The sequence below is a fragment of the Heliangelus exortis genome, chromosome 5, assembly GCF_036169615.1.
Source record: "Heliangelus exortis chromosome 5, bHelExo1.hap1, whole genome shotgun sequence".
Lineage (NCBI taxonomy): Eukaryota > Metazoa > Chordata > Aves > Apodiformes > Trochilidae > Heliangelus > Heliangelus exortis.
In genome coordinates, this window is record NC_092426.1 from 12,946,357 (window position 1) to 12,964,201 (window position 17,845).

Below are 17,845 nucleotides of genomic sequence, written 5' to 3' on the forward strand. Positions count from 1 at the left end.
AAATGGCTATAACAATCCCCCTTTCTACCTTCCCTGAGATATTTTTTTCTTTGTACTTTCTGCTGCAAGAATAACTACTTGAAGCAAATGTGCTTTGTAATATTGCACTGGGGTGCTATGGATTTTTTTAAAGTACCTTTTTTGTGATATGTTAAAAGAAAATCTTGGCTGATTACAACTTGTTAGCTTTGCTGCTGCTTCAGTTCCGTTTAGGAAAAAAAAATATGGCTTTATATTCCCTCCCACTGATTTTCAACTAAAACAGAACTTAGTTGCCTGCTGATCCTGCTGGCTTTTTTAAATGAAAAACTTATTCTTCTTAGACTACTGGAAAATTATGTTTAAAAATCAGCATAATTTCATTGCCTTTTATTTCTGTCTGTCATGAAAACTGCTAAGCTGCTTTCTGGAAAAACCCAATGTAATTTAATGCACAAATTTAGTTATAGTTATGAATATACTGACTGAAAAATATTTTAATGATTCAGAGATATTATTCACTCTACAGTAAAACTGCCTGAGTGTATACATTGGAAAAAAATATCTGAATCTATAGGTGCCTCTATTTTCGTAACACATAATTGTATATGATTGAGAGTTGGCAGGTTCAGCAAGGAGTGACTTTGTCTAACCCATATACCAGATGTGGTTCAACCATTTAAATTGCAAAAGACACAGAAATTAATACAAATTTATGACACCACAGGCCTGATATTTTTAGGAATGGTACGGACAGCCAGGAGAACAGTAAATAAAACATTTTACTTGAAGATTGTCAGAAAATGGAAATATTTGATTATAGGACCACCTGGTGCTTTTGCAAAATTTCCCTTGAAGAGACATTTGCAAATGTCTCTTCAGTAGAGAAAAACCAGCAATAGTGACAAGTTCAGTTCTTGCAGAAGTCAACACTCATACGCTTTTCTGAATCTCTTGTTTATGAAATTTTGGATTGTTTTATAAAACTAGCTTCCTTGTGTGAATTTCCCAACACTCAGTTTCTATTTACTCCTTGAGTGACTGCCTATCTGTAATTTTCAGTTCTAATACTGTGTAGCAAGTAGTTGTCCATAAGAAAGGAGATAAAGGTGTGAGTGGTACTACAGATACATCCTGGTGCCCTCTAGCAAGCAGTTCAGTGTGCAAGACAAGGCATGGGTAGCAAGACAAGAATAATAGCTAAGACCTTGCATAAGCCAGAGAATTTCACTGGAGGGATCATTCTGCATCAAACCTTTTTTTTTTTTTTTCTTTTTGTCTGCATAAGAGGTCAGGGAAGTGCTGACTACACTGATAGAAGAAGTTCATATGATGGAACATGTTCTCCATCTCCCATTTTCCAGTGGTTAGTTACATTCACTGTTCAAACCATGTGCCTGGCTGTGGCTGAAAAGATCATAAATACATGAAGTATACAAAGAGTGTATTTTAAATTCAGCCAAATGACCGTGAAGTGATCTTTAATGGAAAATTCAAAGAAAATTAATACTATATAATGCAGGCTTCCAGTTCTATGAGAAACCATTTGGCATCTCTACTTTGCCTCACTGCCTATAATATTATTCTAGGGAAGGTATCACGCAATTTGAATTTGGCACTACTTAGTGTATGAATAAAAGTTAACTGGGGAAAGTAACAGTGGACATATTTTTCTCTTTTTGACTGGCTTGATTTTGTCACTAAATTCTGGTCTAGGTTTTATGACCAACATTGCAGGAGTTTGTCACATGCTTGACAATGAGAGAGAAGAACTTCTATCCCTTTACTTTTTGATTATAAAGGAGTTCAACTTACTTTGTGTCCCTAGTCTTCTAGAAAAATATTGTTGGCTGCTGGCTCATTCAGAACCTAAGCATTATTGTGTTACAGTGACTGTCATATTAACAAGTTCTCAAATCATTTGGAGTAAAGTGACTGCAATGATGAAGCAGAGTAGTGATGCAGCAATCCTACCGTCCTATCTTTAATATCACCTGGAACCAGATGCTTCAGAAAAAAGAAGAAAGAGTATTCTTAAACTCCATCTGTTGGCTAATTCACACAGTCATTTTCTACTAGTAACATGATATTTGTACTTAAAGTGGTGTGAAGTCTCTTCCACCAACCCATACTTGATCTGTTTCTCTAGCAGTACCCTCTGAACATTTCAAGGAAGTAGACACAGTCTTGTAAAGTTCACCCTGCTGCTGCCTGTACTCCTCAGAGACCATTTCTCGCTCATTACTGCAAGTGGGCGAGTGCCTTTTTCAAGCCCTGTAAAATTGGAAAATCTAGCAGATGGTAGATACAGCCTTTATGCCTGAAGTCCTTCCATATCACTCTGTCATGTTTCCAAAATGACTTTCCAAAATGCTTTCCCTTGGAAGACAGTGAAAAATCCCTGTTCAGTTAGATTGTTACATTTCTTTTTGTATTTTTTTTCCTCAGCTGTAATTCAGAAAACAGAAACTTCTGTCATCATATAATCAGGTATTCATAGTAGATTTTGAAGGAAGAGTAATTGGTCAGGGTAAGACTCGTACCTCCCTCTGAATTCTTCAGGGGACTTTAAATAACTTTCAGTGAGATCCAGGTTTATATCAAAATTATTTTTCATAACTTCCCATGGGTCACCACCATTAGTTTTGCTTGTTTTTCATAGAGTCACAGAATGGTCTGTGCTGGAAGTGACCTCAAAGATCACCTAGTTGAAAATCCCCTGCCATGGGAGGGGACACATCCCACTAGACCAAGTTTCTTCAGGCCCAATCCAACCTGGTCTTGAATGCTTCAAGGGATGGGGTAGCCACAACTTCCCTGGGCAACCTGTTTGAGTGTCTCACTACCTTTACAGTGAAGAATTTCTTCCTTATGTCTAACCTAAATCCTCTGCCAGTTTAAAGCCATTCTCCCTTGTCCTGTTGCTCCATATGCATGTAAAAAGTCACTCCCCAGATTTCCTGTAGCCCTTAAGGTACTGGAAGGTTGCTGTTATGAGGTCTCCCTGGAGCATTCTCTTCTCCATGCGGAACAACCTCAGATGTTTCATCCTGCCTTCATAAGAGAGGTGGTTCATTCCTCTTATCATCTTCACAGAATCACAGAATTGTCAAGGTTGGAAAAGCCCTCTAAGATCATCATGTCCCAGTGTCAACACAGGGTAAAAAAAGAAAAAAAAATCCAATATCCCACTGAAGCATGTCGTGAAGTTCCTGATCAACATGGTTTTTGAACTCGTCCAGGAATGGTGGCTACACAACCTCCCTGGGCAGCCTCTTCCAGTGCCTGACTACTCTTTTAGTAAAAAAATTCTTCCTAATATCTACTTTAAACCTTCTTTGGTGCAACTTCAAGCCATTTCCTTTAGTCCTATTATTATTTACTTGGGAGAACAGGCCAATACCCACCTCACTACAAACTCCTTTCAGGTAGTTGTGGAGAGCCCTTTTTGTGGTCCTTCTCTGGACTCGCTCCAACAGGTCCTCATTTTACTTAAGTTATGTGTTTTAAAGCTGTGGTGTATTGCCATCAATCTAAATCACCAGCTAGTTTGACATAGTCTTTACAAACAAAACCATTTCCTACAAGTGATAATCAGGGATTTTTTTTTACATGCTTGGGTCAAAAAATTGATGTCAGGATGTTTGGCACATATGATGTAGAAGAGCCATGAAAAAGAGAGTTGCACCTGTTTACATAAGCTTGATGTGAGCACTCTTGTCACCTCTGTTATGCTGCTGCTTGTTGGATGACATAGATATTAAACCTAGAGAGAATTTATGCAGCAGAAGTCAGCTCCTCTCTACTTCCAATATACTTATTATTTGCTGGGTCACTTCTGTCAGTGTTCACCCAAACTTTAGGTTGTCCTCAAGGAACTGAATTTTCTATTCACCACATGTGGCCAACATTGCTCCCTTTTATACAAGCCAGATAGCAAAAAATGTTTCCTGAAATCAGTCTTAAACCAGTCTCTAATTTTTTTAGCATGTCGTTTTCTCTGATTACCAACGAAAAAGTAATCTTCCTCAAGTGGTGAGGAAGACAAGTGGTGAATATTTACCAATCTATATATGGCAAGCCTGAAAAACTTTTATAGGAAATGTCTATTTTCCTTTCTGACAAAGGAGGTCTAACATTCTTGAAATAGATATCAATATTCCCATCAGAGCAGGTCAAGAATTTTTATGATTGTTTCAACTGGAAACTATAGATTAGTCAAACTATAAAATGTTGTTTTGAGAAGGATAATTTTTATTAATTTTCTATTTAAAAAGAAATTACATAACATTTTTTATTAATCTGACTTCATTTACTTACATTGTAATCATCGTTCATCTTCCAAGTATCAGATTTGAGCAAGGGACTGCAAAACAATTTCAGCAAATCCCATGTTTCTCAGTCATACTTTCCCTTCCCTTAATTTTTCTGAAGTTCACAAACATTTTCAGAATTTCGACCTTTTCTACTATAGGACAGGAAAAAAAACTCAGGTGAAAAATTCTTGTGGGGTATGGAGGATGTTTTACTAGCTTGTTTTACATCTAATTTGTCTCTTCAGCATTCAAGGACACCTCTTCTGCTGAAGAAAAGGGTATTGGCACTCAGCTGCATACCTGTCCCACTTCCCAAGAACTTAGATTCTCTCCTTATACTCCAGAGTATTTCTGCTAATTCATCTCCTTCTTTGTGAGGCAGTATTTTTTTACGGCTTCTTAGAACTGTATTCTGCTAGCAAGGTGGTTGGATGTCTTATAGTGCAGCTATAAGGCCTGTACTAGAAAAGTACATTATCTTTGCTTCGGGGATCACCGCTGCCTGCCTTTATTTGTAATTCACTACTGTACCCTCCAGCCTTGTCATTGCAATAGTATTCTTGAAGAGAGCTTGATCCAAGGCACATTACAGAATTGCAAACTCTCCTATGAGTTTTGTGGCAATGTGGCAAAAATGGTTATAACTTTTGAAATGTTGTGGAAATGTTTGCTCGAAGCCAATGAAATGTCATAGTCAAGTGGAAATGAATAGAAAATCTGGGAAATCATTCAGATTTTCAAAAAAAAAACCCCAAATTAGGAAAGGAAAATAAACACTCCAACCTCCATAACCTGATAGGTTTTGCCCAGCTTTAATCAATTCTTTATGACACCCTCATTAGTCCAGACTTCAAGGTCAGTGTTTTGAGTCTTCTGTCTGGAGAGGAGCTTTGAAAGGAAATGTCATTATATGCCGTGTCTATACGGATCAAATATGCATGTGTTAGTTTTACAGACTGATGTCAGCATTGTATTTATTTATTTGGGACAGTGGTGATGATGTGTAAGTCATTTTACTCCAAGAGAACAATGTACTGGGATATTTTTTTAAACATTAAATTCTGGTTTACTCAGGGCCTTCTCCACCCACTTTAGATGAGGGAGGAAAAATCTTGGCAAGCGAATGCTCTGAGGGGGCACATGGAGGCGTGTGTAATCATCTTGCCAGTTTAATTAACAGTGCTTTTGACTGATATGTGTTAATGAGTATAAGGTACAGTATGGAGGGAAAGAACCCTGTGTGCTATATTAAAGGGACAGGTGCTCGGCATACTAGAAAGTTCATGCTACTAAAAGGAAATAAAACTTATGAAATTACTTAGAAAGTGAGGGAAAGGAAACATTTCTAAGAGCACTTGTAAGGGAGTAAATCTGTGCACCCAGCTCACGTGCCTTAGTGTGGCTTGTGGTGGAAAATGAGGGAGTGGAGAAAATCTGCCTGTTGTTAGTACAGTTCTGCACAGGCAGGCAGGGGAGAGCAGTTCCTGTCTCCCTGTCCCCAGCAGATACCACCAAATTGGCTCACCTGTGTAGATGCTCTCCTGCACAGAAATGTTTGCGAGTGAGGGCCTGAAGTGTAACTCATTTGACATTCTGTGCTTCCTCCTCTGAAATGACACTATTTACAGTTAAGAGGAATCAATGAAAGATTTCCTTCTGCACAAGGGCCTGATCATTTGATGTTGCAAGAGCCTCCTGCAAGGTGCTGAGTGCCCTCAGCTCTAAGTGAAATCAATATGATTGGGCACTAGCATTTTTAATTCTTCTTATTTTTAGGAAATTGTATTGCCTTTTCTATGATTTGAAAGTTGAACTAAGCTTAAAGGATTCATTGTGAGCCTGAAATAAAAAGGTAAGGGTTCAGTGTGGCAAGCTTATTTGTCTTGAAGATATCCTGAGAGATGGGCAGTGTCCTATCAGGAGCTTTAAAATTTTATAAATTTATGTCTTCCTACAGTCTTTACCCCAGCAAAGTTTCAAACAACATGAAGTCTTCACTTATAGGAAAACATGGTATTGGTGATCCAAGAAAGCAAAGTTCTTAGTGAGTGTCTCAAGCTGCCCTGTGGCATTATTTTTTTACATGACCTTATTTGTTTTGGAAAATGACAAGTGAGGTAGAGATATTCTAGCTTCAATACCATTCTTTGCCTTCAGTGTTCAAACTCTTTAAGTCTTTCTCTTTGTTTTCTTTTTGAAAGTCTTCATTTTTCAACACTATTTAAGTGTTTTAAATCAAAACCTGTAAATGTGAATTTCAGTTAAAGGAGATACTTACCACACTTTATTACTTTGAATACCTTGAAAATTTATTATACGTGTTCAGTGTTTTGAAAATCTGAGATTGCTACATATATAGTGTAATGAAAATTATGTATTTATGTACATTTCTGTGACTGGAAGAGAGATTATCATATGTAGCTAAACTTTTCTTTTCAAAGAAGAAACAGGCAATATTTCCTCCTCTACCAGTGACTGTACTTGTTTTCTGTGAATCCTCTTCCAAGGCTATAAATGACAGACAAAATCTACAGGCCTGAAACAAGACCAATGGGTTGTAACAATTAGAGGAAGATTTTTGTATTACTTTCCTATAAAGAAAAAGAACCGCTCCAAAATCCTGCAAAAAACCCAAACCTCATTTTTGCTGTGAAAACCCTGGTACATGACAATTTCAGTCATAGGAGGAAAACAGGGTTTGCTCTCTTAGAACAATGGCTTTTGTATAAATAGCCTTAAACTGATGCAATCCAGAAACCTTGAAGATCTCAGAAGCTAGTTTCCCAAGTTTTCTGACTGTGAGAGTGTATCCCCAGAGAAGGGTGATTTGACCTGTGGTTTTTCAAAATAACTGTTAAGCAGGTCTAGAAAGACAGTGATAAATTTAGGTGTGATTAATTCTAGGGGTAGATTCTTAGTTCTTTAGGAGAGGCCAAGTTTTTTCTTGTCAGGAGGGCCCAGACTTATAAATCTTTCTCAAGAGGAAGCTAAAACTATTTTTGCTTTCGGCTTTTATGAGTCCTACTGAATGTGACTATTAGTGCCCAAAAACCCGGATGCAGGAGTATTGTCTAAATTTTAACAGTGTCAACATAGCAGATCTTCAACAGCACAATTTCCTTTTCTCCTTTGCATTTTTTTGTTTGTTTGTGTGTTTGTTTGAGAGAATATTTATAACTAACAGATGACTGAAGTTCTGGAATAGTTTTCAAATATGAACAATGACAGAAAAAAAAATCTAATGGGTTTAAACAGAGGGTCTGATAAATTTATTAAGAGAATTATATGACCTGGTTCCCTCCATTAGCCACAGATTGGAACTGATAACACAAGTCATCCCTTCAATTTCTATTTTCACAAAATAATGATGCAAGCACCTGCCTTTGTCCTGCAGAAATGCAACACATAGAAAATATAGATATCTGGAATCAGCTCTTACCTGTAGTAAACTGACATAAATAACCTTCAGACAAAAGATAGAAAATGATACTACATCCAAATGCAGGTCCTCCAGTTTTGATTTTCTTTACTTCTTTTCCCAAATATAGCAGATTTCAGACATTTATTTAATTCTGTATCTGTTCAAAGCAGACATGAGAAAAACATTGTCTGAATGTACTGTTATTCATTTAAGGGTCAGTAACTCATCCTCCCTGGACAGCTTTGCATACAATAAAAGATGATCAGTAGATCAAAGAATCAGGCTCAGTTTTAGGATTTGTGCCTCCATTCAACAAGGCATCTGTTTAGCCCCATATATGTACTTTATTCCAGTTGAAGCACATGCCTAAATATTTAGAAGACAGTAGACAAAATTTATCTCATGGTTAAAGTTAAGATTACATAACCTACAGGAAGCATAGTCTATTAACTGTTGATGCTGTTTGAATAATCATCAGTACAGTACTTGACGGTTTTGATTTATTGAAGCTCCCATTATAAACAAGCGTCTCAAAAATGCTACACAAATTAATGGTATAAATATTAAGCCATCCACTTATTAAAAAAAAAAAAAAAAAAAAAAAAAAAAAAAGATGAAAAGAAGCAGAAGCTATGAGGAAAAGGAATAAAAGAGACATTCAGGTGATCTTAAACATCAATGTCACATTCATTGTAACAGAGTAGAAATTAAATTATATCAGATGTCCTATCTTTTACCCACTTACATAATGAATAAAAATTAAAGCAAAACATTACATACATTGTTCTTATCCATTATTATCTAGTGATTTTTCCACTCTTTTGCATTCAAGTGTTTCTGGTATTGTGAGTTTAGCCATCTTACTATCAGTCATATCCCTGTTAGTTTATTGCTTTCCTACAGTTAGCTACAGGATTCAACCAACATATTACTTCTGCTGCTTTGTATTTTTTGTGGTGTGTTGTTTTTTTTTTTTTTCTCATCTCTTTTGTATGTTTTGGTTTTGTTTGCATGTTTGTCTTTTCTTCTGTTTAGTATTCCATTATAAGTTTCATGATACTAAATTAAACGCACTTAGAGTGTTGTCGCTAGATGTATATCACTTTTGTATACTGACTATTTAAGGGAGAGAACTATTTTTATATACATATATATATATATAAACACACACACACAGATATGTATATCTTTTATTTTATTTTAGTATGACTCTTTTTCCTGTCTTCTGTACTACCTGAGATATATCAAAATATTTGTGATCAAGTTTTGAAACAGCATGTGTCAAATTCTAAGACGGAGTATAATAATCACAATTATTTGAAGATAAACTTTGGAATTGGCAATAACGTCAGAAAACTAAATGTGTCATTTTTGGAGGGATGATGCTATTTACAAATAAATGCTTAATAAACCCAGACCTTGCATTTTTCTTTTGCTGTATATTATGCTTCATACAGAAATAGAATAATTTTATTTCCATTGTAGTTTTTGCTACTTTAGCAGCATAATTTACCATCGGCAAATAACAAAGGTAGACATTGTCTTAAAGTTATAAAAATAAGCCCTCTTAAACACCCTTTGCAATAACTTTTACATTTACCTGTAACAGTTTTAACACATAGAAATAATTATCAATAAAAATACTGTCTGCTGAGGGTTATGGCTCAATAATTTGCATATATTTTAATTTTGAAAATGGATTTTGTTTTTGAAAATAATGTTAAAGTCTCAGCTACAGAACAGTTGTATAATTAGGTGAATACTGTACTATAAAAGATTTATCACCATAGCAATGGTTTTTCATGGGGCATAAGTAAGTTGATAACAGAAACAATACATTTACTACAGAGACTATTGTGGTTGAATAATGTAAAGTTATAACTTCTAGTAAAGCACCTACTAACATAAGAAATCATGGCACAGTCACACTACATATTGACATTAAGAGTCATTTTAATGAAATACATTAATATTTTATATAGCATCCTTCATACAAAGCATAATAACATTGCAATGTATTACAGCGTAGTGTCTCATACACTGCCTCTCATCCTGAAGGGTTGTGCTTATGTTTGTGAGCGTATATAGGAACCGCTTCAACCATTCCTGGAATTCCTTTATTTATTGATATGTATTGTTCTAATATTAACCATTATTGTATCTGAATTGCCATGAACTTCTCTCTGGAGAGTAGAACAACAATGTTTAAAAGTCGATTGAGCCCCTACATAACATTTGAATCCTGGCAGCAAAAAAGAGTCTATCCAACTGAACTCTAGCACAGACATTCAGGTAGGCAAAGTGCAATTGTCACAATTTCCCAGGCATAACACTGGGAATGCTATTGTGAAAATTACTACAAGTACTTTAATTAAGGCAAATAGCCAAAAACTTAGCTTTAATTCTCCTTTTGACATTTTCTATACTATAGTCAACTCCAAATGCCCAGCAGAAAGCTTGCTTTGTTACTGAGTTGAAGAAATGGCATCTTTCACTAAAGACAAACATTTTCTGGCTACTTTTCCTCAAGTGACTCTCCCATCTGAGGACTGATATAGTCCTGCTTTTCTGAACTCATGATATCTGACTCCCTGCAAGGAGGAGATGAACAGAGAAATAAAGATTTGTTTTGTACAAGTACACTGACATTTACTTGTGCTAGAGTGCAAGCAGAGCAATGAATGTGGAAATTTGTGAAGGGCACAAATAAGGATGGTATATCCTCTCCTGCTGAGCTGAAGTCAATCACAAGCTGAAATAGATCAGCCAGCATCATAAAATACTGGCAAGTAGGAACAACAGCAGCCCTAATGCAAGATATCATCATAAGCTTTATGACTGTAAGTGCTCCCACTAAAGTCAATGGGACTTCCATGTTCCTGGGCATCTGCTTAAATACTGGCTTCAAGCATAGCCAGTAACAGAAGCCACTTACCTGTGGAGCTGAGATGTTCCATCTCAGTGGTATCTCAGTGTTCAAATAATTACTGCATATAATCATAACAAGGCCAACAGTAGCTATTTTCTATATGACACTTGCAACTTTTTTTTTTTTTTTCCCATCTGTGGCAGCTGGACTATATTTATGCAGATCATTGAGTCTTCTTGACCTACTGAACTGCTTGGATCCCCACAAGTCTATGGGACCAGATGGGATCCACCCAAGGGTGATGAGAGAGCTGGCAGAAGAGCTCGCCAAGCCTCTCTCTGTCATCTACCAACAGTCCTGGTTCACTGGGGACATCCCAGATGACTGGAAGTTGGCAAATGTCACACCAATCCACAAAAAGGGACGGAAGGAGAACCCGGAAAACTACAGGCCCATCAGCCTGACCTCAGTGCCTGGCAGGGTTATGGAACAGATCATCCCCAGTGTAATCACACAGCACCTGCAGGATGGGCAAGGGATTAGACCCAGCCAGCACAGGTTTAGGAAAGGCAGGTCCTGTCTGACCAACCTGATCTCCTTTTATGATCAGGTGACCCGCCTGGTGGATGAGGGGAAGGCTGTGGATGTGATCTACCTGGACTTCAGCAAGGCCTTTGACACCGTCTCCCACACCATTCTCCTGAAAAAGCTGTCAGCCCACAGCTTGGACAGGGGCACTCTGCGCTGGGTTAGGAACTGGCTGGAGGGCCGGGCCCACAGAGTGGTGCTGAATGGGGCTGCATCCAGTTGGCGGCCGGTCACTAGTGGTGTGCCCCAGGGATCAGTGTTGGGCCCAGTTCTATTTAGTATCTTTATCGATGATTTAGGTGAGGGGATTGAGTCCATCATCGGCAAATTTGCAGATGACACTAAGCTGGGGGGACTGTCGATCAGCTGGAAGGCAGGAGGGCTCTGCAGAGGGACCTGGACAGACTGGAGGGTTGGGCTGATTCCAATGGGATGAGGTTCAACAAGGCCAAGTGCCGGGTTTTGCACTTTGGCCACAACAACCCCATGCAGAGCTCCAGGCTGGGCACAGAGTGGTTGGAGAGCAGCCAGAAAGAGAGGGACCTGGGAGTCTGGATTGACAGGAAGCTGAACATGAGCCAACAGTGTGTCCAGGTGGCCAAGAAGGCCAATGGCATCCCGGCCTGTATCAGGAACAGTGTGGCCAGCAGGTCCAAGGAAGTGATTCTGCCCCTGTACTCAGCACTGGTGAGGCCACACCTTGAGTCCTGTGTCCAGTTCTGGGCCCCTCAGTTTAGGAAGGATATCAAGGTCCTGGAGCAGGTCCAAAGGAGGGCAACTAGGCTGGTGAAGGGACTCGAGCACAGATCCTATGAGGAGAGGCTGAGGGACATTAGAAAGAATTTCTTTACCAAGAGGGTGATCAAGAATTGGAATGGGCTGCCCCAGTAAGTGGTGGATTCTCTGTCCCTGGAGATATTTAAAAGAGACTGGATGTGGCACTCAGTGCCATGTTCTAGTAACTGCAGTGGTAATGGATCAAGGGTTGGACTTGATGATCTCTGAGGTCCCTTCCAACCCGGCCAATTCTATGATTCTATGATTCTCCTTTTCATAAAATGAAATCAATGTCGTGTTTTGTAGAAAAAGATGGCTAAGGCTTGGTATATTGGTAAAGCAGAAAGAAGGGGTTATAGGATTCTGCAACTCAGAAAAAAATGTTCATAAAACCTCACCTGTTCCCTAAATACATTTGTAAAAATGTCTGTATCATACTTATGCACTTGATAAAAACAATTTTTTCTAGGAAACTTCTGAAATATATTAAGGACTCCTGGATTAAAATATGAAAATAAACAGAGGTCTGGGTTTTGTTAGAAGTGCTCTGATAGCAGGAGATGCCTTCATCTTTAGTGACCTGATCATGTAATAATCTATCTCTTCTGAGACTGAAGTCACTGAGAATGAAGGTTACTTTGTAATAGGTCAGGTTGAGTTCTTTACTCTTCAAGTCTTCTGAGAGCATCTTTTGAGTCTGCCATATTTTAAAATTATTTTATATCTATTGTTTTCATTGTAGGTGCACAAAAAAACTTAAAATTACAGAGCATACTATCTCTTAAAATTATCCCCAACGAATTCGTAAGCCACTGTGTTTTAGTTTTGTTTAAGTGAACTTAATTTTTTCAAGAGGGTTTGAGGCTTGTGAAGCATCTGTGTGAGGAACACACTTGTGAAATAGGCTCAGGAAGGAAGGGAGTTTGTTATGAAAACAGAGAACTGGTTGTGTATTATATTTATTTTTCAGTGATTCTGAACCCCCATATTTAAAATGAGACAAAAATTGGAAATAATTTCTACTGTGTTTTTTAATATTGGCAAAACAGTGTTGGATGCATAAGGGATTCTGGAAGCAGAATCCAGATGAGGAAATTAGAGTCTAGGGCTACCACAGCTAATTGACTTTTTTAAAAAGAAGCACATTGATATAAATCATATCAAGTAATTTTATAAGCAGGAACCTGCTTAACATTTTTTATAGCATACCACATAACTAGGTTGACATTCTAAAAAAGACGGGGTTTTTTGTTTTGGTTTGGTTTTTTTCATTCCTTTTTATTCCTGTGCCTTTTTATTATCACATCTTGTTACATTATGGTTTGAGATAAAAATCACACCTTGGGCAGTTGAATACACTCAGTTTCACCTCCTCCCTCACAGGTGTCCCTCGAGGTACGTTGTTGTGTTACTGCATCACACTCCTTGTCATATCTTATTGTTTACTTGCAGACTGTGGTAATATTTTGAATCCTGACAGAGTAGGTACAGCCTCTGAGCATCAGCACCAGTTTGCACTAATGTAATGTGCCACTGCACCAATCCTAAAGACAATAAAAGCAAAAAAATCTGCAAAAATGTTCTGAAGACATCCCTGGGAAGTTCATGTTGCCCACTCTGCATTATCTGTCTATCTATCTGGTTTAGGTATGACTGCAAGAGCAACCTCTGTCTCACCTTGGCACTACTGTCAAGAAACCAATATGAACCAGATGAAAAACTTTTGGGTTCGTTCTCTTTTAGGGCTCAGTATACTCACTGACAAGACACCAGGTTTCAGCCCCTTGCTGTGTGCCTGCAGGGGCCAGAGAAACCAGGATAGTGCAGGCTGGAGAAAGGGTGAGCCACATAGAATCATAGAATTGGATGAGTTGGAAGGGACCTCAGAGATCATCAAGTCCAACCCTTGATCCACTACTGCTGCAGTTACCAGACCATGGCATTGAGTGCCACATCCAGTCTCTTTTTAAATATCTCCAGGGATGGAGAATCCACCACTTCCCAGGGCAGCCCATTCCAATGCTTGATCACCCTCTTGGTAAAGAAATTCTTTCTAATGTCCAACCTAAACCTCCCCTGGCACAACTTGAGACCGTGCCCTCTTGTCTTGCTGAGGGTTGCCTGGGAAAAGAGACCAACCCCCACCTGGCTACAACCTCCTTTCAGGGAGCTGTAGAGAGTGATGAGGTCTCCCCTGAGCCTCCTCTTCTCCAGGCTGAACAGCCCCAGCTCCCTCAGCCTCTCCTCATAGGATCTGTGCTCGAGTCCCTTCACCAGCCTAGTTGCCCTCCTTTGGACCTGCTCCAGGACCTCGATATCCTTCCTAAACTGAGGGGCCCAGAACTGGACACAGTACTCGAGGTGTGGCCTCACCAGTGCTGAGTACAGGGGCAGAATCACTTCCTTGGACCTGCTGGCCACACTGTTCCTGATATAGGCCGGGATGCCATTGGCCTTCTTGGCTACCTGGACACACTGTTGGCTCATGTTCAGCTTCCTGTCAATCCAAACTCCAATCTGTGGAGGCTTCCTGAGCATTTTCAGGCAAACACTGGAGATGGAAACGGAGGGGGCGAGTGAAAAGAAGGAGGTAATTTCCATTTGTCTTCTTACTATGAAGGCCACATAATGGACTGAAAGGCTGGTGTGGTGGAGGTGGTGGTGGTGACTGTTTCCTGTTCTTGGTCAGTAGGTTTGAAGATGTAAGATTTCAGAAGGAAATAAGAGATCTAGGATGTGAAGGAGAATATAAAAGAATAAAAGAGATGAAAATTTCTTCCATAGTCCAGGTACTTCATGCCAAGTGAAAGGACAAAGTGATACCTGCAAAAAGGGAAGAACAAGGCAAATAAACCTCAGCATTTTCTACTTGAGAAATGATGGAAGTCAATATTAAAGATTCCTTGTTAGATTTGGTTATATCAGATGCTGTATCCACAGTGGAATGAAGAAATAAGGCTGCATCATGTTATATGGGATGTCTGGCAGCAGCATCCATAGGTCACCCTGCTCTGGCAGGGGTGTTGGATTAGATGATCTTTCTAGGTCCCTAACCCCTAACTTTCTATTATTCTATGATTCTATGATCCTGGGTGAGAATATCTGGGAGATGATCTTCATGTTAGCACTGTCCTGTGGACAATAGTCCACAAAAATCATGGCTGTTCAACAGCTACAAAGCAATCAGTGCTAGGCAGAAAAAAATTACCTAGGGACCTTCTGTAAGGGTCTCAGTGTCTTCTGCTAGTAGGAGCCATCAGATTTGGGACAGCAAAGGTATTGTACTGAGGTTCAGGCTGTTCCTAGCAAGGTTGTAACTTAGGTAGGTATAACACATCAAAGGTGACCTGTGTCAGCCTGGATACATGCTAGCAATCGAGAAGGTCCTGAGGGTTGCCTAAGTGATTCTAAGGGTCTCTTCAGTCTCTGAAACAGTCCAGGAGCAGGAATATTTCAATTGTGCTGAAAATGGCACACAGTCATAGCTGAGAACTTCTGATGGACTTCCAATGTGTAAGTGTTGGCAACAGCAGTGGCTGTATGATAGAAAAGACCACCTCAAATGGGTAATTTAGGATCACAAAAAGAGCAGCTTCTCTGGGGAAGGAGAGAGGAAAGAAAACCTTTCACAAGAAAAAAAGATGTTGGCTGTCAAATCGTAATATCTACAATAATGTGTTTCAGCAGTATTTTAAAAAAAGAAGTTTCGTAAATAGGCCAAATTTGCACACATATTTTTCATTCAAAATTTCAGTCTAGTCTAGTGAATAAAAATAAGACTTGCAAAGTCAACAAACTTGATCTGTTCAAACTATAGCTTAAGTCTCTAATGCAACTTCTTAAAAGGATGGTTGATTGAAGTGACCACATAACTGAGACATGTGTGACTTTTCTCTTCTTTCAAGCACTTCACAAATTGATTTCTACTTTTGGTTCTACTTAATTGCAGTGGTTAGAAGACCTGTTGATGGATGAACTATCATAGAGAAGGATATGGTTTAAGGCATACAGTACAGTAGAAATTTAGCTATATAACCCCCAATTAACGTGGAAAGAGTTGTTCACTTGGCTCTCCTGGGACAGCAAGTGCAAGCACAAGAAAAATCTCAATGTATAAAGCAAGACTTGCTGTTTTCTGATTTCCCCCACATATCCATAGTAATTTTGAGTCTGATTCTGCTGTGCTTATCTCTGCTACATAATACCTAATAGAACCTACATGCATATATTTTCATTCTGCTAGGGTTTGATTTGTTAAAAAATAAGCTTAATATGCTTCAATCATCTGTATTGCATTCTAGATAAGAGGTTGTGCCAGTGGTGGCAATGGTCATGAACATGAGTAGGTGATGGAAACTCTATAGCCATTACATCCTCAGGTTTTTACTGTGTTCAGAGGTTAGGAGCATGTGTATTTTTCTCTCAATAAGAGACCACGTGCTCCTGTCCTTAGTGAGGAACCAAAGTTCACATCCTTATTCTGGTCACTGTCTCCCGGCTGTAGTTGCTTCGAAACCTCTCCTCATGGGCATGCAGTCCAACAGATTTTGGGCAGCTGTAAATTATTGCATAGTGTCAAAGGAAAGCTAGTGCTATTTAAAGGTTTCTTTGCTGCTAACCCCAGCCAGCTTTATCCATTTATCTGGCATGGAAAACACTGATGCATGCTACTGTTGTGTACTTTGTTTTGGATTTTAAATATTGTTGATGTGCATGCAAATGGCAAGCAGCTAATGGATACCAAGTGATCAGAAAGCACGCTCTTGCCTAGACCTTGGGAGGCATAGGTAGGTAGGTGGCTCAACAGATGTGAGAGATGTGGGACTTCACACGGCATACCCAGCTCTGATACCATTAATCAGAAGGCAGAAATAAACAGAGCTCCACAAAGTTTAACCTGCTTGGCAGCACTGCTTGGGGCAGGAACAAAGGCTTAGCCATACTGTTGGGATCTGTCTTGACACTGTTAGGCATTTCCAGGTGTGGGAGGTCATATGAGTTCAGCTGAAGGGGCAGAAAGGTTGGCTCATACCTTGCCCAGCAGAAAAAGCAAAGATACAGTCACTGTAAAAGCCCCAAATGCAATAATTGCAAAAGTCCCATCTTTCTTTATTGTCTTTTTTCCCCCACTCTTGTTCATGCTTTTTTTTTTTTTTTTTTTTTTTTTTTTTCTTCTTTTTTGGGTCACACATGTCTGCAGGCCATAGAGAGCTGAGAAGCAGCCTGGGAGATGAAGAGCTTATGGAAATGAGCTCTCCTCCTCCTCCTCGTGTGGACTGCTAATCCTGATTCAACAAGATTTTTAATTCCCCCTCCGTGGCTGTGCAAACAATTTGCTGATCCCCGAGAGTTGCTCCAATCCAAGGCTGGAGTAACTCTCAGGTGCAGCTGTGAACAGGATTTTGGTTAAAGTCAAGTTCATAAATATTTGCCTAATAAACCAGACTCTTTAAGTGCCAAATAAAACAAGCTAAGGCTGAGGGTGGGGGAGGGGGTAAGGAGGAGCAGAAAGAGGGAGAGAAAAATACCCCTAAGTTTTTAAACACTCATTTAAATACTTTTCAGCACTACTGATATTTTATGTAACACTGGCCTTATTTATGTATTTATGTATTTTGCTTTGATGGGGGATTATTTTTCTCACTGCAGTCTTCTTTTGATTGATGCAGTATGCCTGCTCACTTTCAGATATGGTTGGAGAAGAAGCAGCATAAGGCGGGTGACTGTATTTAAAATGGGTAATACAGGATGGTTTTAAACCTTAATATTTCATATAGACATTCAGTTTTACAAGTAATTTATTTTGCGAGATGCAAGTTTTTGCCTGGACAGTGTTGATTTTGAGAAGCTTGATGTCCATTTTCTACCTCTGCATATTAATTTTATTTGGACTGT